The sequence below is a fragment of the Ambystoma mexicanum genome, chromosome 5q (assembly GCF_040938575.1).
Source record: "Ambystoma mexicanum isolate Mex_15411 chromosome 5q, UKY_AmexF1_1, whole genome shotgun sequence".
NCBI lineage: Eukaryota > Metazoa > Chordata > Amphibia > Caudata > Ambystomatidae > Ambystoma > Ambystoma mexicanum.
In genome coordinates, this window is record NC_090933.1 from 1,372,324,040 (window position 1) to 1,372,347,369 (window position 23,330).

General features: G+C 48.9%; 1 protein-coding gene across 6 annotated transcripts in view; it reads right to left on the reverse strand.

The window, feature by feature from the left end:
- LOC138498171 (zinc finger protein 605-like) overlaps nucleotides 1-23,330 on the reverse strand; it is a 195,866-nt gene that overhangs the window by 67,941 nt on the left and 104,595 nt on the right. Inside the window, exon 1 of one of the 6 annotated variants that reach the window (XM_069622056.1) lies at nucleotides 9,163-9,204. The exons of the other annotated variants lie outside the window; for them this stretch is intronic. The gene's annotated coding sequence lies outside the window, so the exon portion shown is untranslated. Of the gene's footprint in view, nucleotides 1-9,162; nucleotides 9,205-23,330 lie in introns of those variants that run through there. 6 annotated transcript variants of the gene reach the window in all.

The following is a 23,330-nucleotide window of genomic DNA, read 5'->3' on the forward strand; positions in this document are numbered from 1 at the left end:
ATTGGATAGTTGAGTGTGACCCAGCGGAATAAATAGGAGATCAACAGTATATCTGGGGACCTCTCACTGCTATGAATCGTGTTCAGAAGCTAAAGTCCACTACGATGAGTAACTGGAGTAACTGACGCTTGACCTTGAAACCCCGCTGGACGAGAAGGAGTGCTGTGGCTCTCCCTCGGAATCTGAAAGCTGCTGTGTTTCCAAGGACTGACCCAGAGAGGACCTGGTAAGGCGCCCTCTTCCCGAGCTAGGAGGGACCATCGTGCACAGCTGATCTTTGCCAACGCTCTCTGGTAGATAGACCTTCGACAGGCTGCCAAACCGATACGGGGACTGCTGTGGAATTCCAAGGAGAAGCACTCGGACTGTTGTCCGCAACTGTCGACGACCGCCGTCGCCGACCGGAGCCGCCGTGCTCCCGTTTGCCTAAGAACTTCCATTGATCATCGGACGCTCTCGTCTGCATCGTCACCCGCTTGTCTCCCGCTGGAGAAGGCCCGACCGTTGACGCACCGAGGAGCATCCACCAGTGGGTTTCCCGCCACCTAAGGACCACAGAGACGCCAACGACTCGAAGCCCTTGCTGGGCCACAGTTCTTCATCATCTCTTTGCGGTCCAGAACTATCGTCACCGAGGTGCGCCGCATGCCTCTTCCTTGCAGGATGCCAACGCTCTATCGTCGACGAGCACCACTAGGAACGAAGCTGCCACTTCACTGCCGTAGTTCAACCTGTTCACCGTCGGACGTTCGACGACCCGTGACTCCTGCCTTAAAGGGAGGGCACTCAAGAAGGGCCGTCGATTCCCCGACACCGAACACCAAGTTCCCAGACGCCTCTCGACGATCCGTGGCTCCTGCTTTAAATGGAGGCACTCAAGAAGGATCGGTCGACGCATCGTCGGAGAACTGTACTCCACCAGGTACATTGGGGGGGTAAAACCTTAATAGGAGGAAGTAAGACTATCGAACATTATATGGACTGGGCTTGTGCTATATATCTTTATTTACAGGTTGCCCAGGTGGGGGGATCTCCACACAGAACTGTGCCTAGTGGTAGGGGTCAGTATTCTGCCTATTGTTTCAACCATCTTGCGTTCCTTCCTATCTCTATTGCTGGTTTACTCGTTATTGATCTGTGTGACATTTTAACCGTACAGTTGATGCACTTTAATGAAATTCGATAACATTGGCTGTACCACTTTAGAATTGTATATATTTATCATTATTGACTTCCGAGTACAAAGTGCGTTATTGTGATCGTGTACATACCTTTGAATATTAATTATATAAAGACTGTGTTTTCAGTAATATAGTGTGTGGACATTCCTTTGTGGGGGTTCGGGGACTACACTGCACTTAAGAACCAGCCTGCATCACCTCCTGAGAAGCTAGGCCTTGATTGCTCGACCACGTACCAATAATAGAGAATATTGGCTGGGGTCCTCTGTGCCTCCCCTCTACCATATAGAGAGCGGAAGTACAGACACCCCTACCAGTCTTTACACTGGTGGCAGCGGTGGGATGCTTATGGTTTTGAGAATCAGTGTATAACCGTGCCACTTACAAAATATCTGCACTTTATTAGATTAAGGTTTGGGTGTGTACAAAATAACTGCATTACAAGCAATGGAGTCTATTGCGAATGGTAAATTGACTCGGATGAGCTTAGAGGCTCTCCAGAGTGCTTGTGAAGTTAGACTTTGTGGATAAGTCTAGGGCTGAGCTGATAGCTGCCCTGGTGGACTACCAGACCGATGGTGAAACTCTTGATGAGGGGGGGAATGCAACCAATAAGGACTCTGCCCCTGGGGTTTCTACTGAATCTGTTTCTGGGAATGCCTCCATTCCTGCTGCTTCTGTTCCAAACCCCAGCAATTCCTTGGAACTTGAGTTATTTGAATATCGCAAGTTGGAAATAGATGCTGAGCTTAAGAAAGAGGAGCTGGCTCAACAAGTTGAAATCAAGAATAGGGATCTTGAACTCAAAGACAAGGACACTGAATGTCAGAGAATCCAGCTAGAGAAAGCTCGAGTGGAGACTTCAGCGAAACCCAGTAAGAGTGTCAGGTCCCCAGCAACTAAATTTATGAAAGATTTGGTTGGTGTGTTTGTGGACTGTTCTGATATCCTCCAATGGATTGAAGCGTTTGAAATGGCTTGTGCAATTCATGATGTTGACAAAAGAGATTGGGCTGAGTGTTTGCTAAGCAGAGTGCCTCAAACTGGATATGACTGTATTCTGAAGCTGAGTGTGGAAGAAAGGGGTCAGTATGAGTGTATGAAATCTGCTTTGATTGCCAAGTTTGGCAAGACACCTACCCAATACCTTAAAAGGTTCAGGGATTTTAAGAAAAGAGAGAATGTGTCTTGGGTTGACTGGGTGAGTGCTGCACACATGAATATGATGGGGTGGATTGATGGTTACAAGGTGAAACCTTTTGTTGAATTGTCCCACCTGTTGTTCTTTGAGCATTTTCCTGAGGCCTGTTCACCGGAGCTGCATCAGTATGTTGCTGACCAGAACATTTTGGATCCCTTTAAGCTGGCTTGGCTGGCTGACAAGTGGGTCTCCCACCGGGTGTCCCCTAAGGACTCCAGTGGGAAGGACAAGGACAAAGAAAAGGGGGCCTCTCAGAAAGCTGAGGAGTCCAAAAAGCAGTCACAGTCGAATAAACCTAAACCCTCCTCTCCTAAGAGCCAAAAATCTAGTGGGGATGAGTCATCTGTGGGTGGGAATAAGAGTAGTGGTCCACCTGCTGCAAAGCAGGCTCCCAGTGGTTCCAGTATCGTACCCCGCACTCCCGGCACTTGTTGGGCCTGTGGGGCTCTGGATCACAAAAGGGGTGACTCCAAGTGTAAAGGTAAGGCACTCGGAGTACAGGCTGTCAGCCTGACCTACCCTTACCCCATGTCTGAGGTGGAAGCCACTGTCCTCCCCTCCTCTACAGGGATCACATTTGGTGCTCCCGTAGAGATTTCCTTAGTGTCCCTTGGGGCCTGAACACCCGTAGATTTTTGAGAAGTGTCCTCCTGAATGGCCAGCCTTCTACTGGTTTGAGAGACACTGGGGCAAGCATGACAGTGGTGGATAGGACCCTGCTCAAGCCAGATGACTATGTAGATGCTCCTCTGAGAACCACCAGGTTAGCTGGTGGGCCTCCCTAATTATTGCCTGTAGCCCGAGTCACACTCGTAATTGGAGACAAGACAGCAAAGCTTCCCGTCCTGGTTCAGGACAATGTCCCTGCTAACATTCTGTTAGGTAATGATCTAGTAGAGCTGGGATTGATCGCAGATGGTCTTCCCATGACTGCTGCTGTGGTCACTAGATCACAGGTGACACCGGGTCTGGCTGTGAGTCAGGTAACCGAGCCGAAGGCACGGCCTAAGGCAAGACGAAGGAAGAGCAAGAAGGCCACCTCTGTGGAGGGAGCTCCTTCTCTTCCTGCTGTTCCTACATCACCCATTGGGATCCATGCTCCGGACGGGCAGGGTCCAGTGGTAAACCCCGTCTCAACTCCTGTGGCAGAAGAGCCAGAAGACTCTTCTCTGGGAGAGGTTCTCAACCCGGAGGATCATCCCGATCTTCAATGCTTGTTAGCTGAAGGGAGACCCTCCTGGGCAGACTTCTGTAAAGGACAGAGAGAGTGTCCCTCTCTCGAGGGTCTGAGGAAACAGGCCCTGTCCCAGGCACAAGGAGAAGTGCCTAGGACATTCTGGATTTATTGGGAGGGTGAGCTCCTTGTTAGTGAGTCCACTAAGCCTGAACCTGGTGCCCTCAAGAGGTTGGTGGTACCCCAGGTTTACAGGCCCTTCCTACTGTAGTTGGCGCATGAGGTGCCCTTGGCTGGTCATCTTGCTACCAAGAAGACTAAGCAGAGGCTCTCTGCCCATTTCTACTGGCCTCGGATGGGAGTAGAAGTGGAGTCCCACTGCAGGACCTGCCCAACTTGTCAGTTGTCTGGCAAGACTGGAGGCAGTGTCATTGCCCCACTGCAGCCATTGCCAGTGGTTGGCACACCGTTTGAGAGGGTGGGCATCGACATCGTCGGTCCCCTTGACCCTCCCACGTCAGGTGGACATCGGTTCATCCTGGTTTTGGTAGATCATGCCACCAGGTATCCTGAGGCTATACCCCTTTGGACTGTTACTGCCAAGGTGGTTGCCAGGGCTCTCCTGGGCATTTTCACACGTGTTGGATTCCCCAAGGAGGTTGTCTCTGACAGAGGATCCAACTTCATGTCTAGTTACATAAAAACCATGTGGAAAGAGTGTGGGGTAACCTACAAGTTCTGCACCTCTTACCACCCCCAGACCAATGGTCTGGTTGAGAGATTTAATACAACTCTCAAGGGCATGCTAGGTGCTTTGGAAGAGCCCCTAAGGAGGAAATGGTATCTCCTCCTACCATGCCTGCTGTTTGCTTACAGAGAGGTACCTCAAGAGGGTGTTGGTTTCAGCCCCTTTGAGTTACTCTTTGGACATCCCGTGAGGGGGCCCCTTGCCTTGATCAGAGAAGGTTTGGAAGCCACCGCTCCCGGTCCCGCCAAGCAAGTGGGGGACTATGTGTTAGGCCTCAGGCGGAGGATGACACAAATGATGGGTTAAGCAACAGTGAATCTCAAGGCCAGCCAGGAATTGAACAAATACTGGCATGACCTTAAAGCATCGAAAGTGGATTGGACTCTGGGACAGGAGGTCCTTGTGATGGAGCCTACCAAGCCTCGGGCATTGGCAGATAAATGGACTGGGCCCTTCCGGATAATCTCCAAGATGGGCGAGGTCAACTATCTGGTTGACATGAGAATCCCAGGGGTAGCCCCCCAGGTATTCCATGTCAATAGGCTCAAGCCTTTCCACAGGCGAGCCGAAGTCTCATGTCTCTTGCTCGCTTCAGAGCAAGAAGAGGATGAGAGTGTGCCCCTTCCTGATTTGTTGCATAGCAACCCTCAGGATGGCTCAGTGGAGGGAGTGCAGCTCTCTCCAGATTTGACAACCGAGCAGCAGAGGGCCTGCAGGACTTTGCTCCAGCAGTATGCCTCTCTGTTTTCGCTGACGCCAGGCCTTACACCGTGGTGTAAGCACGAGATTGACACTGGTGACAGCGTGCCTGTCAAAAGCAGGAGCTACAGAATGTCAGATACGGTTAAGAACCACATCCAGGCTGAGGTCGCCAAGATGTTGGATCTGGGTGTTATTGAACCCTCAACCAGTCCCATGTCCAGTTCCGTGGTCCTTGTCCCCAAGGCAAGTTCCCAGGCAGGTACCAAGGATTGGAGGTTCTGTGTGGACTACCAAGGAGTCAATGCCGTCACCAAAACTGACGCGCACCCATTGCCCCTATTGCCCAGGGCTGATGAGCTCATGGACACCATAGCTGCTGCTAAATTTGTGAGCACCTTTGACCTCACCTCAGGCTATTGGCAAATAGCTCTGACGGACCATACCAAGGAAAAGACGGCGTTCTCAACACCAGAGGGACTCTACCAGTTTAGGGTCATGCCTTTTGGGTGGAAAAATGCCCCTGCCACCTTCCAGAGATTGGTCAATCATGCTCTCAGTGGGCTGGAAGCCTTTTTTGTGGCTAATTTAGACAACATTGCCGTCTACAGTTCCACTTGGGAAGAGCACTTGACACATCTGGGTAGAGTGTTGCAGGCCTTAAAGAGGGCTAACCTCACTATCAAGGCCACCAAGTGCCAGATAGCTCAGGGGAAAGTCACGTATCTTGGTCATGAGGTAGGAGAGGGTCAAATCCAACCTCTCCCCAGTAAGGTACAGGATGTACATGACTGGGAGACTCCCACTACACAAACTCAGGTGAGAGCTTTTTTGGGCCTCACTGGGTACTATTGCAATTTCATGGCAGACTATGGAACCATAGCTGCTCCCCTGACAGCGCTGACTTCACCCAAACAACCTAGAAAGGTTAATTGGACTGAAGACTGTCAGAGGGCCTTTGATGGCTTGAAAGAAAGTCTGTGTCAGGCACCCGTGTTGTGTGCGCCTGACTACAGCCGACCCTTTATCGTCCAGACGGATGCCTGCGACACCGGAATTGGAGCTGTCTTGTCCCAGTTAGATGACAAAGGGAGAGAACATCCTATCATATTCATCAGTAGACAACTCAAGGGTAGAGAACTTAGGTGGGCTACTGTTGAAAAGGAATGTTTTAGTATAGTTTGGAGCCTTAAGCATTTTAGGCCCTACCTTACGGGGTCTACCTTCAAGGTCCAAAGAGATCATAAGCCCCTGAAGTGGCTTATGCAGATGAAGGGTGAGAACCCGAAATGGCTCAGGTGGTCCATTAGCCTGCAAGGGCTAGACTTCACCATAGAGCACAGACCAGGGAAGAGTCACGATAATGCAGATGGCCTTTCCAGAAGGTATGTTGACCGTCTGGATGAGGGTGTCTATCCCGTGGGAGATTAGGCACCCTCCACCTCAGTCTGGTGGGGGCGACTGTGATGCTGGAAATGCATTGGAGGGACAGGGCCTCCGTATCCTTGTCCTTTACTGCTTTTTATCGTGTGTTCTGTCGTGTTTTCCGCGCAGGAGTTCATGTGGGACTCCTGGCGGCGCAGCTCTCTTTCTTTTGGTTTGGTGAACGGACCCGTGGGATACCCTTATGGCACCCATGGGTAGGGGTACAACCCTGTGCCCCTAGTGTATGTTTTTGGGCACCTGTGGGTGGCCCGCAGAGCAGGGTATGGGCTGGTGGCAGCTCCATGCTGAATTTGACAGGTGTGCAGAGTATCCTCCATTTTGGGATACCCCGGCCCTGCCATTGAGATCAGTTGATTCCTGATGGAAAACAAGATGGCCCCTGTGGCCTCTTGCTTTCTATTACCCATTACCTTGTTTTCCCAAAGTCCTGGGAAGCCCTGACTCTGTCCCTTCCCCCTGACTGGCCGTTGGGTGGAAATGCCATGTATGGTGTTGTTGTGAAGGCCCGGCCAGACTAGCTGGAGCCTTCCCGGTGATGTATGTTGTGGGTACCTCCTGTGGGTGGAACCTGGGTGAATAGAGTGTGTGACGAATATGCATTCTGTGTTGTGGGTGTCTAGTATCTGGTGGTTGACACAATGACTGAGACAACCCTGCCCGAAACCGGTATGAATGCAGCTTGGAGTGTTGAATGGCTCGGTACTTGTCCCAATACACATAACTTGTTGTGAGTGTCTGGAGAGAAGTGAATGGCCTGAATACCTCGTGTGCCTGATTGGCTGCCTGCCTGCATGAATGCCCTTAGTCGTGATTGGATGCTTGAGTGTGACACAGCGGAATGAATGGGAGATCAACAGTATATCTGGGGACCTCTCACTGCTAGGAATCGTGTTCAGAAGCTGAAGTCCACTACGACGAGTAACTGGAGTAACTGACGCTTGACCTTGAAACCCAGCTGGATGAGAAGGAGTGCTGTGGCTCTCCCTCGCAATCTGAAAGCTGCTGTGTTTCCAAGGACTGACTCAGAGAGGACCTGGTAAGGCGCCCTTTTCCTGAGCTAAGAGGGACCATCGTGCACAGCTGATCTTTGCCAACGCTGCCTGGTAGACAGACCTTCGACAGGCTGCCAAACCGATACGGGGACTGCTGCGGAACTCCAGGGAGAAGCACTCGGACTATTGTCCGCCACTGTCGATGACCGCCGTCGCCGACCGGAGCCGCCGTGCTCCCGTTTGCCTAAGAACTTCAATTGATCATCGGACGCTCTCGTCTGCATCGTCACCCGCTTGTCTCCCGCTGGAGAAGGCCCGACCGTCGACGCACCGAGGAGCATCCACCGGTGGGTTTCCCGCCACCTAAGGACCACAGAGACGCCGACGACTCGACGCCCTTGCTGGGCCACAGTTCTTCATCATCTCTTTGCGATCCAGGACTATCGTCACCGAGGTGCCCCGCACGCCTCTTCCTTGCAGGATGCCAGCGCTCTGTCGTCGATGAGCACCGCTAGGAACGAAGCTGCCACTTCAGTGCCGTAGTTCAACCTGTTCACCGTCGTACGTTCGACGACCCGTGACTCCTGCCTTAAAGGGAGGGCACTCAAGAAGGGCCGTTGATTCCCTGACACCGAACGCCAAGTTCCCCGACGCCTCTCGACGATCCGTGGCTCCTGCTTTAAAGGGAGGCACTCAAGAAGGATCGGTCGACGCATCGTCGGAGAACTCTACTCCACCAGGTACATTGGGGGGGTAAAACCTTAATAGGAGGAAGTAAGACTATCGAACATTATATGGACAGGGCTTGTGCTATATATCTTTATTTACAGGTTGCCCAGGTGGGGGGATCTCCACACAGAACTGTGCCTAGTGGTAGGGGTCAGTATTCTGCCTACTGTTTCAACCATCTTGCGTTCCTTCCTATCTCTATTGCTGGTTTACTCGTTATTGATCTGTGTGACATTTTAACCGTACAGTTGATGCACTTTAATGAGATTCGATAACATTGGCTGTACCACTTTAGAATGGTATATATTTATCATTATTGACTTCCGAGTACAAAGTGCGTTATTGTGATCGTGTACATACCTTTGAATATTAATTATATGAAGACTGTGTTTTCAGTAATACAGTGTTTGGACATTCCTTTGTGGGGGTTCGGGGACTACACTGTACTTAAGAACCAGCCTGCATCACCTCCTGAGAAGCTAGGCCTTGATTGCTCGACAACGTACCAATAATCGAGAATCTTGGCTGGGGTCCTCTGTGCCTCCCCTCTACCATATAGAGAGCGGAAGTACAGACACCCCCTACCAGTCTTTACAAGCAGGCATCATAAATTGACTCCAACATCACAAGATCTCTCATCCCTTCATAAGTGTTCACTCTGTAACCCTTAATCCATCCCGCTAAGATCTTCAAACTTTCACTCACCCAGGTAGCCCAAGGGGTACCATCATGCCTTTTGAGGGTCCTAACCCTCTTAAGGTACTGGGAAGGGGGTCTTCCCAAATCTAGCTATCAAAGCTAGCTTCACACATTCATAGTCCATCCTATCCACCTCCCCCAATTCCATTACCATATCAGATGCAACAGGAGGGAGCCTAGAGAACAACCAAGGAAGCGACTGATTCCCTGTGATGTCCTGGAGCCCATGATTACATGATTATACTCAAACATAGCCAACCAATCCAATACATCCAACTTAGGCTCATACATACCCACAATCTCTTTAGGCATCCGGGGTCTTTTGGGACTGGAACTCCTAGAGGATTCGGAGAGAGAAGCATTTTCAACAGACAATTTCTTCATCTCTAGTTCATGCTTGAGCTCTATTTCTCTGAGCCTTAGTTCTTGGTGCCGTTGCTCTGTTTGAGAATTGAGTCTTTTAAACCCTAATTCAAGCTTCATTTTTTCTAGTTCAAGACATTGAGGACTAAATGTGGGGCCTGGTAAGGGTCCAGTAGGTACAGCAGGTAGAGCAGACAGAGGCCCAGGGAGGACAGTCACAACAGCCTCAGCCTCATCTTCTGACTCTGGCTCAAGGTTATCAATACTTTGATCAATCTCAATATCATTACTGTCATCTACATTTGCTGGGAGAGTGGGCTCCTCTGAACCACTGCCCAGACTTTGGTTTGCTAACAATCTTTCTATTAGCTCCATTTTCTTGCCTTTAGTCAGGAGATTCTTATGCTTACAGAGAACTCTTAAACAATCAGCAGTTTTTGTAGCAAGGGACTCTTGACTATAACTTTCCATAGTAGACAGGTTAGAAAATAAACTTTTTAGTGCTAAGCTTTGTGGTTAGTTGCACTAAGGTCCTTATAAGCACACTAACATGTATACTCAATACCAATCCCACCGCTGTACACCAGTGTTAGGCAGAATCCTGTGCAGTTCCCCTAGGGAGCACTGCAAAAAGATTAAGACTACAGGTGTTGGCAGTAAACCCAATTGGTAGCAGTCTGCACCACCCAGATTTACCTGGTAGCTGTGGCTGAGCAGTCAGACTTCCCTCAAGAAGAGTTAGGCAGTATAAAGAGTATACACATTAGGTACAAAAGAACAGTAGCACAAGCAAACACTGGCCAGAGCTTGGGTATAAAAGTATATAATTATTTATTTAAAAACACACTTGTAAAAATACACTGGCACTAATATGTCAAGCAAGTTCAAACACAGTCATTAGAAGTATATACACCTCCCTGATTATTCGACAAGTCTAAGTTAAGACACCACTTATTTGCAAAACAGAGGTGAGCGCGTAACGTTAGATGGCACTTCAATAATTTGGTTTAAAATGGGAGAGAAAAGGCAGAGTATGGAAACAACACAATACCAACACTTTAAAGACACACAGCAAGTCAGGAAAGGCAGAGTCTACTGTTAGAGCAAAAGTTCATAGGCCAGGCCAACTCTTGGAGGGAGCAAGGTGGAATGTGCCCAAGATCGCACAGTGGAAGATGCACTTTAACGTCTTTGTAGAAGAGTCAAAAAGGAGTGGAATCAGTTCAGAAAAGGTAGTTAACAGGCCTGGAGGCCAACCCAGGTTGGAAGGTCAAGGATTTACGGGACACCTTGGACAATCCGTTGCAAGGGAGGCCAGGCGGGAAACAGTACCTTAAAGTGGTAAGAACGCTCCAGCGGGGCAGTTGTTCCTGGCAGCAGGTGCAAGTCGTGGCTTCGTCTAGAGGAAGAGAGGATCTCGACGTGGAGGAAAGCTGAAGATTGTTGCACTGCCAGGGAAGAAACCAGCCGCGGAGTTCTCAATTAAAAGGTATGACCCTTTTATTCGCTGTCAGTGATAAACGTGCCTATCCGGTTGCCGGGGTGCTTGGCACTGGCAATTCGACCACGAGACATCATGGAAGGCGAAAAAGGTGAACTGGTTGTGTCCACCAGCTCGAAGGGAAGAAGACTCTCCTGGAAGAAGATCTCCTCTGTCGTTGGGGAAGTGGTGAGTTGGTTACAGCAGGGCTCCACCGGTGGTTTCGTCATTGTAGATGGCTCAGCTTCTCCCCTCTTCGGATTCTTTAGGTCCTGTGGCGACTTCTGAAGTTCCAGTCCCAAAGGCCCTGCTTTTATGCAGAAAACCCCCATTCATTCAGCCTAGCTGTCAATCACACATGCTAGGTGGTGAGCCGGGCGGCTCACCACTGGGGCAATTAGAGAAGAGTGCGACTTGGGTTGCTGAGGCAACGCAGTGCAGGGTGCCTAAACCCCCCTCCACAATCATTTCCTGCCTATGGCGAATGCAGATTATGAACGATTTCTGAGGGGGGCGGCGTGCCAGAAAGATGACGAATCCCTGGATGTGTTCTATGGGAGGCTGCTCAGACTGGCAGTACCTTGTGCATGGAATGACCCGGACACCATGATTCGTAACCAACTCATCCAGGGGTGTGTATCGGGCAAGCTGCACTGTCAGATCCTGCGCGAGCCTGGCATCACCCTTCCCCGCATCCTAGAACTGGGGAGGTGCCATGAGGTCTCTGAGCAGCTTGCAACCAGGATGGAGGCCGGAGTACGCCCCAACAAAATAGATGACATCTGCGCAGTCGGCAGAGGCCATGGGCCAAGACGCCCGGCGGGTGCCCAAGGACTGAAGGGGCAGGCAGTGAACAATTCATGCTCGAAATGTGGATATGACCTCACACATCCAGCGGAATGCCCGGCCATTGGGAAAACTTGTGGCTGGTGTGGGGGTGCTCACCACTATGCCTGGATGTGCAGGGCTGTGGCTCCCACAGTGGTCCCAAGAGGACCCGTTCGGGCTGGCTCTTTCCGCCCCCAGAGGTCATCAAACGTGGCACAAGTGGACAATGGGGACGATGGCGCCACTCCTGAGGCCGAAGAAGATGAAGAGGATGAAGAGAACATATTCTTTGTGTCCAGCGTAGGTGTCCTGAGAGCCAATGCCAAACGACAGCCCAGGTGCAACATGTTCGTGAATGGGGATTCAATACCAATGCTGGTGAACACTGGCGCATCAGTCAACGTTATGGCCAGGGAACACTATGACACCATGCAATCCCCGCCGCTCCTGGCTGCGCCAAAGGCGCGCATCTTCACTTTTGGGGGTAACCAGCCTATTGCCCTCGATGGTGCATTTGTGGCAAGGGTGAAATATGGGAACGCATCAGTGCGGGCCCGGTTCTATGTCACACCGGTAAGCAACAATACCCTGCTATGCTGTGCTGCGGTGGAGGCCCTTGGAATCATGACATTTGCATACTCAGTATACCTGGATGACATACAAGTGCTACTAGACAAGCATGCTACCTGGATGACATACAAGTGCTACTAGACAAGCATGCGTCATTGTTCGAAGAAATTGGACAGATGGAGGGCGATACCGTACGGCTACACATAGATGAGTCTATCCAACCTGTGGTGCTCAAACATCGGCAAGTGCCATTCCACCTCAGAGACCTGGTGGATCAGGAGCTGGACAACCTGGTAGGGCTGGACATAATCGAAAAGGTGGAGGGCCCGACCCCGTGGGTGTCTCCCATTGTAATTGCCCGCAAGCCCAAGCAACCTGATGCAGTGCGCATTTGTGTGGACATGCGACTCCCCAACAAGGCAATAAAGCGGGAACGGCACTTAACCCCCACCATTGATGATATCATAACGGAACTACAGGGGGCGAGGTTCTTTTCCAAGCTGCACCTCAGAGCTGGGTACCATCAGGTGGTCCTGCACCCTGAGTCGCGATACATTACGACATTCACCACACACAGGGGGCCGTACAGGTATAAGAGACTGAGCTTTGGGGTCTCCTCGGCAGCTGAGGTGTTCCAGAACCTCATCAGAGGGGCACTGGCGGATCTGGAGGGAGTCCTCAACATCAGCGATGATATCCTGGTGTTCGCGAGGTCGGAGGCCGAACATCTGGCACGCCTGGCTAAGACATTTGAGCGCCTACGCTCGCTGGGACTCACTTTGCACAGGGACAAGTGCGAGTTTCTCAAGAAAACAATTGAGTTCTTTGGATTTGTCTTTAAGGCGGATGGAGTGTCACCTGATCCGCGCAAGGTGAAAGACATTAAGGAGGCTAGGCCACCAGAAAACGTATCCGAGGTGAGAAGCTTTCTGGGCATGGTCACTTATTGTGGCCGCTTCATCCGGAATCTGGCATCCCGATCTGAGCCCTTGAGGACCCTGACAAAGAAGGACACCACATGGCAACGGGGGCCACTTGAGCAGGCAGCGTTCAACGACATCAAAAGTGCCGTAGCTGCTGATGACTCCATGGCATTCTTCGACCGGGGCTACAGACTGAGATTGTGGTGGATATCAGCGCGTATGGCCTAGGGGCAGTGCTCACGCAGGTCGGAGGAGATCAGGAGATCCGCCCGATAGCCTATGCCAGCAAGGCACTCTCTGAGACTGAACAGCGATACTCGCAAATAGAGCGCGAGGCGCTGGCCATGTTGTGGGGCTGTAGACACTTCCGCCTGTACATCTTCGGTAGACCAGTCACGGTGATTACGGACCACAAGCCCCTACTCCCCATCATGGCGGGGTCCTCATCCAAACCACCGGTGAGGATAGAGCGCTGGATGCTGGCACTCCTCGAGTATGGAGTGTCGCTGGTCTACTGCCCAGGGAGCAACAACGCAGCCGACTATCTCTCCAGGCACCCGAGAGGGGGTCCCCAATCGTCTACCGGCACGGAGGAGGCGGAGCAGCACGTCCGGCTGGTGATAGAAACAGCCACCCCAAACTCTATGCAAGTGGAAGAGCTGGAACACGCGTCAAAGAGTGACAAATGTTTTGGCATCCTGAAAACAGCTATGGAACAAGGGGCCTGGAAGACCGTGCTTGAAGCGTTGGGCCGAAGGACTAATGAGGCAAAGGTGGTGCTGGAGCAGCTCTGGAGGGTGCGGGAGGAGCTGACCTTCTCAGACTCAGGCCTGCTGCTGAGGGGAGACAGGATTGTGATCCCCAACACCAAGGTCCAACAAGTCATTGCCGGGGTGGCGGCACCAGTACACCGCTAACAATTAGAATAGGACAATGACGTTTTAAAATGTATTTAAGCACCTATATTGTAGATGGCACCAGCCATTGAACAAGTTTAAAAACAATTGTGTTTTCCGTTCTGTAATTACTATAAAACCAGCCATTTTCTCTACTTGAATGTGAACATCTGTTAGATGTTTCCCTGCCCTGGCAGTATAGCCATTTGTTCCCCCTCATATCTCGTGCATCATTGTGGGTGAGTCATGAGCTACAGCATGGGAGATCTCAAAAGATACAGGATTTAAACAAAGTACTGATTCAGGCACTAGCAGCACTGACTCTGTGCTTCCGGCCACTGGAAAAGTGTGTGCTCCTAAATGAACTAGCTGCAGCAACTTTCACCTTGTAAGCCTTGTTTCAGTCCATTCAGGGGTGCCCCAGGCATCGCACATTGCACCACTTCTCAGATTGTAGACATGCAACATCCACCCTTTTATTGTAAATACCAATTGCACAAGTTTTTTTAGTTGAATGTTTTGCAAATGTCAAAATCCACTACTGGGCCAAAGCAAAACGTGAAAGCTTGCTGGTTCAAAGGACTTTTTCCTGAACTGTCCTACTGTCACTGACAAGACTTTTCCCTCCTAACAGAAGAGAGCGCGGCAGTTCGTCGGCTCCAAGAACTTTACAAACTATGCCCCGCAGTCACCAACACAACCTTTCACTCCAACAAGTGAAAAGTAAATGGCTTATCCTGGCGAGAGCCTGAGCAGCAAAATTATAACCTGGCCTTTGCAGCCTCTCAGTCCTTCGCTCACACGCAGCAGCCAACAGCGTGGCAGAGATATTTCACGAATCCCATACCCCACTTTATGGTGCAGCCTATATTTCCCTCAGCATGGCCTCAGACACCAGCCTGCGCCTACCATGGGCCTTACCTTGGCTCACTGCGCATGTGGTTCTCTCCGGCGAACTGAGAGAATGTGCTTTGCGCTACTACGTTATTCAGCTTAGGCACTGCCCGTTCAAGTGGCACCACGGTACAGCTGAACCACTGCGTACAAGTGCGGGACACCAGTTCAGTAGCAAGTTTGGCAGGTTCCAGCAGACGCCGCTCCACTTCCAACTTCGCTCTAACAGAGGTTGGAGGAAAGGCAGTGGCGTCGTCAAGAATCAAATTTAGGAGGGGCACAGAGGGGGCCAAAGACAAAAGTAGGGGGGCACAGACAAATGTAGGGGGACAACATGGTCACTGCTCGTCTTAGGTGGGGGGCACAAGGGGAGCACAGGGTTTCACAGGGGGGACCCGGGCCCCCCCTAGCGACGCCACTGAGGAAAGGGCCAAAGGCCCAGGAGGAGTCAGGCCGCACTGTGCATGCAACACCAACAATTCCAATTAGCAGCTTCAGTCTAACATGCTCCGAAGTCAAGCCTAGTATTGATTCTTTAGAGGCTGCTGACGGTTTCATTTTCAAGTAAAATGTACATACCGCCAGACGCCACAAAGAAGAGAGATGCTTCAGCAAGAAGGGAGCTTGGCATACTTAGCATTGGTCGCAGTATCTTTTTATAGCCAGGCATTTGCTTACAGATTTGGAGGGCAGGGAAAGGTACATTCCTTATGCGGATACCCAAGTACTTATACACCTTGACCTTCTGTAAACTATTACCACCCATATGCCAGCCAAAGCTAGAATGGCCAGATACTCTTCTGCCGACCAACATGACTTTAGTCTAGGTTAAGTTCGTTTTTAGACCATTCATTTCAGCATAAGAATATAGGGCATCCAGTGACTGTTGTAAACCAATCGGTGTCTGGTCCAGCAGCACAGTATCATCTGCATAAGAGAGCCATGAACTGGCCACACCACCGAATTTAGGAGGAAAATTACCTGCAACCCGGCCCAAAGCTGAGGGTCTTTCTTGACCACGACATTAGCCAGGCAGTCCAAGCCAGGAGCACTCTAGACCTTTAATCTTAGAACAACACCAAGAATGTCATCATGAACGATCGGATTAAATTGGGTCTAATCGAGTGGAATAGGCCCAACCTGTTTTTCAGGAACGGATGATAGATCCCAAAATAAACCTGCAATAAAGGTTCCCCATCCCTCCTCAGATATCCCGCAGATCTGGTTTGCTAGCTCACCCGACCTGAAGGAATGAAGCAGATGCCAAAACGTTCTAGTGTTGTGAGTTCTAATAAGACACTGTAACATTTTCCAAATGTGACGAATTAAGTTAGAATTTGTGCCTACGTACCCAATTTTTATATTGCGTAGTCAAAGATGTCATCTGAGCTAATCTTGTCTTAATCTGCGATAATTCTTCGTCCTTCTTGATTTTAAATTGAGCAAGGAGCAGAGTTTGTGTCTTTTTAGATGTTGCTATATCAAACAAGGCATTATGCTTATTTGTAGATGTATGCATAACCGCGTGCGTAAGATGATTAGGCCCAAACTTACCCATCATTATCCCCATGTCCCGTTGACTTCCTAGCAATAGTTCCACGGGAGAGTGACCACATGTTAGGCAGAATCCTGTGCAGTTCCCTTGGGGAACACTGCAAGAAGATTAAGACTACAGGTGTTTGGCAGTAAACCCAATTGGTAGCAGTCTGCACCACCCAGATTTACCTGGTAGCTGTGGCTGAGCAGTCAGACTTCTCTCAAGAAGAGTAGGGCAGTATATAGAGTATACGCAATAGGGCTAAAAACACAGTAGAGCAAACAAACACTGACCAGAGCTTTGTATAGAAAGTATATCATTATTTATTTAAAACACACTTTAAGCAATACACTAGCACTCTCAATCAAAAGCAAGTTAAAACACAGTCAGGTAAGTATAAACACCTCCCTTGATAACTATCAGACAAGTCAGGGTTAAAGCACTACTATTTGGTAAGACAGATGTGAGCGCTTAGCCTAGATGGCACTCCAATAGTTAAGTTTAAAGGGAGAGAAAAGGCAGAGCATAGAATAAAACAGTTCCCAACACTTTTAGAAGTTTAGAGCAAGGGAATAAAGGCAGTTTACACTGTAGAGCCAAAGTTCATAGGCCAGGCCCACTTTAAAGGGAGCCAGGCAAAATGTGCCCAAGATCACACAGTTTAAGTTGCACTAAAAGTCTTTGCAAAATGTTCAAAAGAGGTTGGGGTGATTCAAAAGCTATAGTTAGAGGCCTGGAGCCAACTCAGTATAGAAACCAAGGATTTAAGGGTCACCTTTAGCAATCTGTAGAAAGGGAGGCCAGGCAGGACACAGTACCTTAAAGAGAGAGGAAGCTCCAGCGGGGGCAGTTGTTCCTGGCAGTGGTTGAAGTTCGTGGTTCTGACCAGGGGAAGAGAAGATCTCGTCGACGAGGAAACTTGGAGTCGTTGCACTGCACAGGGATGAAACCAGCCGCGGAGTTCCCGATTAAAAGGTGCGGTCCTTTTATTTGCGGTCAAAAGTGGTGAGCTTGGCTATCCGGCCGCCGGGGTGCTTGGCACGGGCGATTCGACCAAGAGACGTCTTTGGAAGCGAAAAGGGCAAACTGGTTGGTCCCACCAGCTCAGAGGAAGAAGACTCGTCCAGCAGATCTTCTCTTGTCGTTGGAAAAGTGGTGAGTTCGTTGCAGCAGGGCTTCACCGGAGGTTTCATCGGTTGCAGATGGCTCAGCTTCTTCCCTCTTCAGATTCTTAGGTCCTGTGGCGACTTGTGAAGTTCCAGTCCCAAAGGCCCTGCTTTTATGCAGAAAACCCCCCATTCATCAGCCTAGCTGTCAATCACACATGCTAAGTGGTGAGATGGGCGGCTCATCACTGGGCCAATCAGAGTAGAGTGCGACTTGGGTTGCTAAGGCAACGCAATCCAGGGTGCCAATTCCCCCCTCAACCCCTCCTTTGGAACCCAGACAGAGTGGCACCACTTGGAGGGCTTCTGTGGAGAACAAAGGGCTCGACCTTGGTCAGAGTTACAGAGACGGACACAAACGCCATTTTGGAACCAAGTTCTGGCAAAAAACCCAACCGGGGAATTAATATTAAATAAATAAACCGGCGGTATCTTCAACATTGCACCAAAAAGTGGTGCGTTTAAAATCAATGGGAAAATCCCATAGAGAATATTCCGAAGGAATATTTTGCGTGGTAACCACTGCCACCAGCCAGAAACTCGACAAGGGGGGACTGGACAGTGCCCAGTACTTCAACAATATGATGGTTTGTACTGGTTCTGTTCACAATTTTGGACTAGTAAAGCCAATGGTGACTTTACATGCCCTGGGAGACAGTAGTCAGTTGTTGGGTGTCCTGACCCACGTTTGAGCTATCATGCTGCAACATTTGGTGCTGTGGGCTTAGAAAATCCAAGATGGCCAAAAAGCCCACATGTGCGCCAGAATCCAGGAGAACCACACAGTTTGCGCGTACACCAAAATGGCTGCCTAACTCGCCACCCACCAGTGCGAGCATGATGGGCCAGGGTGCCATGAGTGGAATGGGTGCCAAAGGTAAAACAGCAGGGCCTGGTAGCTCAAAAACGCTTTAAAATTACCTTTGGTTTCTCTGAATGCCAGCTCAAAATGCCTATTTTCAAACATTGCAACACATCCAAAAATCTCACTGAACACCAGCGGACATCTGGCAGAATGAAGTATGTGGGCATACAAAATCTGGGAAGATGAAGAGCCCAAAACAATGTTCATAACAAAACTGGCTGAGCTATGCATGTCAGCAGCCTAACTGAAACTGGATTAAAACCACCAAAATCGAAATGTTTAAATTAACTGAGTGACCTACTTTTGAGTGTCACATAGTTTGTAACTGTTAAAATGTCATAGTTTTGAACTTAGAATCAGCATTCTAGCTGCATATGTAAAAATTGTATTGACTTAAACTGGGGAACAAAAAGTGACATTTTAGCTGAAAACTGGCTTAAAGAGATTCCAATTCTGCCTGACAGGTTCCCAGGCCTGGCTGCATTCTGTTGCCCCTGCCAAACAGGAGGTCACACACTCTCTGAGTGAATTACCAGGGGACTGCAAGAAACTAAACAAAGGGCCCAGGCAGATGGTTTATTTGGGGGGTCGTAAATGGCTTCCTTTTGAACAAAGCCCTTCCTTGACTCAGGCAGATGGTTTATAGGGGAGGTCGTAAAGTGGCTTCCTTTTGGCAGAAACGGGGAGGGGCAGCCCCCTCTGAGGACAGGCTGAGCTTAAAGAAAGTGGATAGACTGGTTTCTCAACCATGTGACCTGGGAAGACACACCCCTGTTGGCCAGAATATGATTTTAAGAAAGATGTATAACTCATGGTGCGGACTTGTCAAAATTATCTAAATGATACCATAATTCTTGTGATTTTTCTGCCCACATTTTAAGAGGTTTTAGGACCCGGTGGTATGATCTGGGGGTTTACGAGAGTAAAAGAGGTTGTTACTCTAAATGTATGCAGGTTAAAAATCTGACACTTCCTTATCTAAATGCCCACATGCCTTGCACACAATTGTATAACTTTGGAGAAAAATCTGATATGGGGAAAGCTACTAAAAAGCGCAAAATGTTGCCATTTCTGAATGCAAGCCCCCAGGAAGAGCAGAGTTTGAACAGAGTATACCTCATGTGATATGTGATGGGTGCATGTAATTTTAAACAACTGCGTATCTGTGCAATATGTATTTGGGTCAAATATAGATTTGTGTGGAATTTGACAGGGGAGTGTCCTTTCTGCAGGCGATAAAACAGCATCACCATGACTCACATTTCCTTTCCCCTATCAAGGAAGAGAGAAAAGCTTGACCAATGATCAGTTGAGAGAGGGGCTGGCTTAGTGATGCTGCGCACACACCCACTTTCAAAACACATAAAAAGAGACTGCTGGGACAGGTAGAGACAGTCAAATCCAGTAGCTGCGGAGCGTTTTGCCGGACCCCACAACATCCAGAAGATACCAGTTCCAGACTGACTCCAGCTACATACTCCAGAACCTAGAACTTATACTTTAGAACCTAAATCAGAGGCCTAAAACCACAAGCTGAGTTCTCTGCAGCAGGCCTCAAATCATTGCAAGCTATTCACAGCCGGGCGAGCTGCTTGAATCCCTTGCCAAGAACTTTTGCCAGGACCAGTGCAGAGATCCAGGAGCCGTGCAGAGACCGCTGTATCCGGACAGACCAGACCAGGGCCCGACCAGACCAGACCGTGCAGAACCGCAGACCCAGAGACCAGATCGCTGTGAAGTGCCGCTAGCCTGATTGATCAGATCCGTGACGAGGTCCAGTCCTTCCAAAATATATTGTGAGTACTTAGGTCAGATTGTGACAGAAATAAACTCTTAGTTTAAAATAATCTAGTCCAAACTATTTTAATCTAACCAGAACTGCCTCCTGTAAAGCTGCACCACTGTCACTTGTCAATTCTGAAGCTGCAAGCTGTCACCTGTCATTTTGAGTTTACTTTAAATCCGAAAAACGACCTTTACAAAATCGTTCATTTTGTCTGGAACCGTTTGGGCTACGAACTTGGTTTAACTTTCCTCTGAAAGCTTAGAATCTAAGCTTTCCAACAAGCCTAGAACGATTCACGCACTCGCGAATTTTACCGCGATTTGCAATTTGTTTAAAAATCCAGCCACGTGTAACCATCAGCAGTCATTTCTTTCCTTGCTAAAAATGTGTTGGCCTCTTAATCACCATCTCTGAATCATTGCTAAAGTGAGCCTGAACTCATCCCAAGTATCTCTCACTCACCCTGAACCTAAGGGGAATTAAAACCATTTTCGGCATATTTCTCACTCCATTGCCACCACATTCAAAGCACTTGGGCCTGTGTTTTAAAACTCATACCTGATTTCTCTAAGTTGCTTGGGGGGAGGGGGAATTGAACTGAATTATATTTGATTGCATTCCTGAGAACTGTGTGCTCCACTTTCCATCTACTTCCATGTCTTACATTGCATAGGGGAGGGGGGTGAATTGCCAGAGAAAAAGTGATTATATTATCTTTTGCTAAAATCATCTCAAGTATTTCTGTACTGACTTTTATTCCTCATTGCTTTTCCCTTGAAATCATAAAAGTATTTTTGCTACTTGATCCATCCTATACTAACTCCTCATTGATTATAAAGAAGTGTGCTAGTGTCAGATTACCCATTGTTGATTAACATTATATTTATAAGGGCGATATCGATTATTAATTTATTATAAAAGCGTGGTATCTATATTGTGTCTTATTTCTCAAATAAACCTTTTAAACTTGCAAAACAGAACTACTTCTTGGCTCAGTGGGGTCAGGGGGATTCTAAGAGAGGAGTGTTATATAGGGGTAGTCATCCAGAACTCATGAACTGGACATAAAGATATATCAATAAGGGTTTCCATTCAGTATCCCAGACTAGGCATTGATTTAGCTGTAGTGTTGAATTGAATCTTCTTACACAGTCCCAGGGTATGGAGTCTATGTTTGGGGGTCACTATGACACCCCTGTGTTACTGCACTGAGGGTGCTGTGTAACACACATAGGAAAAACAGATGATACCCTATGGAGTAAAAAGAAACCCCATAGCTCATAAGCACATACAAAGTCAAAGACATACCTCAAATCATGCCTAAGAGTGAGAGGAAAAGAGTCTCACTCTTAGCTGGAGAAAAAAAAAAACCAAAAATCCAGCAAAGCTGCTGGGGGACTAACTAGGTTTGGGAAATTAGCCTTATAAGAGAATTCTCCCTAACACCACAAGTAGAAAGTGACAGGTTAAAACTAGTGATAGTTGCCTCCGACCAGCGGATCCAGTTTCCTTTTAAATGTATGTAACTTCACTCGGCTTGCATTCCTCACCAGGGACATATTTAATTTAAAGGTTGCCTTGAGCATAGCATGCTCACTCAAGTCTGTGGGAACGATAACAAGATTCACAACATGATGTAAGGAAGGCATGATATCATGAAGGAAGACGGACACAAGTGGTACACGGTTCAAGGGTGTTTATTGAACTTCAAAAGGTTGGATGAACGCCTCTCTAACCCTAAATTGAAGGATGGGAGCAAGTTACAAACATCAAAGTAAAAATTACAGTCCTAGTGGAGTCTTGTCAAAATAAAAAGGGCCTATACTATTACACCTATTGCCAGTCCTTACTTCTAAATACAAATGGTGTGGGAAAATGATGTATGCAATAGAAAGTGTTCATGAAACAATATATGAGGACAGCTGGATAATTAGCTTGCCATCTCCACGTTTTCAGCATAGGGCAAGGTGGCACACTCGAGTTTAGCACAGACTCTGGCTTCTCCAGCACGAGGATGCAGTTCTGGATATAAACCAGGGCCTTCTGCAACAAAGTCACTTTCCATTCAAAAGTCTCTCATTCGTAGAATGCCTTGGATACAAAACACAACATCAAAGTTCCTTTCTCTTCAAGAGTCTCACGCTTACAAAGTTTCGGGGTGCACTGTTCACCCTGGGTCTCCTTCAGCCAGGCTCGGACCCCTTTAATATACAAATTCACAATAGGTCTCCCTCGATGAGGCTCAGACCTTGGTTTTTCTTCATTTATCATAACCAAAGTCCCTGGGTTTGAGGCCAAGGATAAGTCTTGCAGTCCTGTTCTGGATTAGATGAAGAGGGCGAAGAGTAGATTTAAGAAGCTTGATAAAGAGGCTGTTGCAATAGTCCAGCATGGAGTGAACTAGAGCTCTGAAGATAGCGAGTTTCTGGGGGAAGGTGAGGAAGGGTAGAATACCTCTGAGGAGGAGCAGCTGGAAGTGGGACTTCATGGCAAGGTCTGTGATGTGAGGAGAGAAGGAGAGAGTGGAGTCGAAGATGACACCAAGGTTTTTGGCCTCACAGGAGGGTAAGGGGAAGCGGCCCAAGGAGGGTGGTCAGAGAGATGGAAAGCGGGAGCAGGGGTCCCAATGAGAAGAATCTCTGTTTTACTGGCATTAAGGCAGAGATCGTTGGAGGTGCACTATCCCTGAATAGCGGAAAGACAGTCAGGAATGAGCCAGGAGGGTGAAGAGGACAAGGGTAGCCTGAAAGAGAGCTGTGCGTCATCCACGTAACACTCAAAGCCAGAGGAGAAAGATCAGATGGGCCAAGAGGGCCAGTTAGACATTCAAGAGCCAGGGTGAGAGGATAGAGCCTTGGGGAACACTGCATGTGGAAAGGGGTGGTGGAGAGAAAGGACCCTAGTTGGACCGGTAGGGTCAGTGCAGGAGGAAGGAGGTCAGCCACGCCAGAGACTGACCTGTGATGCCAAGGTTCACGCTGAGACGACTGATCATGGTGGCGTGATGGACTGTGTCAAAGGCAGAGGAGAGGTCAAGGAGGATGAGGACAGTGGGCCAGCTGGAGTCAAGGTTAGATCTTCACGGGTGTTAAGGAGAGCAGTTTCCGTGCCTCTGCAGCTCTGGCGCCAGACTGATGGTCATGGAGATAACCA